This window comes from Orycteropus afer, unplaced genomic scaffold, assembly GCF_000298275.1.
Source record: "Orycteropus afer afer isolate SDZICR_OR568_19922 unplaced genomic scaffold, OryAfe1.0 scaffold00404, whole genome shotgun sequence".
NCBI lineage: Eukaryota > Metazoa > Chordata > Mammalia > Tubulidentata > Orycteropodidae > Orycteropus > Orycteropus afer.
This window is the reverse complement of record NW_006921991.1, coordinates 1,662,877-1,664,570: the sequence shown is the minus strand read 5'-3', so window position 1 is coordinate 1,664,570 and position 1,694 is coordinate 1,662,877. Positions and strand designations below refer to the sequence as shown.

Sequence of the window (1,694 nt, the reverse complement as noted above, 5' to 3'; positions counted from 1 at the left end):
GCGCGCTGGAACTTCAAATAAACTCCTCCTGCTTTTGCATCAAGAGACGTCTTTCGTGAGTGATTTTGGGTGGCGTTATCCCTGACTTGGGTTGGAGTAGCCCTGTCGTGGGGGAACCAAACATAACCTCCGTTATGAAACAAGTATCATGAGAAATGCAAGAAGACACAGATAAAAACACACTAATAAAAGGAGACTTAGGAGCTCTGGTAGCATAGTGCCTAAGGCACTTGCCTGCTAACCAGAAGGCTGGTGGTTCAAACCGACCAGCCACTCCTTAGAAGGAAGATTCTTTGTTTCATATGGGAGAGAGATCAGTAGTTGCACCTTAGATGGTTGGTTATAAACTTTTTTTTTGGAGGCTACCAAATTACTGTATTTGAAGGAATGGTACAAATAAAAGAACTTAGGTGGATGTTTTGGTACATGTATGTGCTGTCTTGGTGACCAAGGAAGTCACCCCAGTGGCTGTGGGGAAGCCAGGCTAAAGCTTAGCTCTCTCCATCACTATCTCCCAATATGTGCTTGTCAAAGAGATACTCTATCAGGCCAGATTCTGGGGCCCCCAAACGTGCACAAGTTGGTTACATAGTCACCCAATTCTTTGACAGATTTCATCTGCTCATTTAGGTAATGAGTCTCAATGAAGTCACACAAATGGGGGTCATTCTTGTTGGTGGCCAGTTTGTGCAGTTCCACTAGTGACCATTTCACATTTTTTTCCAAGTGCAACACACTCCATTGTACTCAGCCCACTCACACAGTCATCACAGTCTGGTTTCTTGATATCCTGAAGGAAGATCTGGCCACCTCATTGGTTCTGCAGCTTCATCAGTTTCTCAGCATGTTACCTCTTCTTGAGAGATTGGTGAAGAAAATATTTATAAAAATCTTCAAAGCCACATCATGGCACTCGAAGCAGTAAAACATGGACAGTTAGATGAAGGAGGCATAGACCTCCAGGTTGATCTGGCTGGTGGTTAATGGGGACCTCGGAGTCCTGGTTGTATTTCTGGTGCACCTGTGGGAGGGACATGGGCGTCATGGCGATGGTTGAGGAGTGGCAGCGGATGAGGAGTGGTGGCAGCAGCTGCATGGAGCTAGAGTGGTGGTGGTGGGGGCCTTGGGGCATCCGAGGATGCTGCTGTGAGGAGGTGAAAGGCCGGTTGAGAGCGGTGGGTCGGGGAGGCTGGTGAGCGCCAGGTTCCATTCAAGCACTGTTGAAGCAAGAGACTGCCACGACTCTGAAAAACATCTCTGCTTGCAAGTTTTTAAGACTCCAGTTACTACTCACCAAAGTAGGACGTAGAACATTGTCTTTGTGGATTATGTTATGCCAGCTGACTTTGATGTCCCCCGAGACTATGGTCCTGAGCCCACAGGTTACTCATTTCTTTAAGATGTTTAGTTATGGCTAAGACGTTTTCATAACTTTGCCCCCTGTATGCTCTACTACATTCATGGATGTATTTGGAGCACATATAGATACATATGCAGAAATATCCTCTGCCAGAGCTATATATATTTATGGGTGTAGTCCCCTTCACCTTCCCACACTGTTCAGCCTATGTGTCTATCCATGTATTCACTCATCGACTATTGTTATTGCAGGATTGAGAATATATGTACTTCTCAAGTGCCAATACCCATTTACCAAAACTGATATTATATTAGGTCATAAAGAAAACATCAGT

At 45.3% G+C, this 1,694-nt stretch overlaps 1 pseudogene; it reads right to left on the bottom strand.

Annotated features, from left to right (window-relative positions):
• Window positions 1-491: 491 nt before the first annotated feature.
• On the bottom strand, window positions 492-1,045 carry LOC103207966 (annotated as a pseudogene).
• Between the last annotated feature and the right edge of the window lie 649 nt (window positions 1,046-1,694).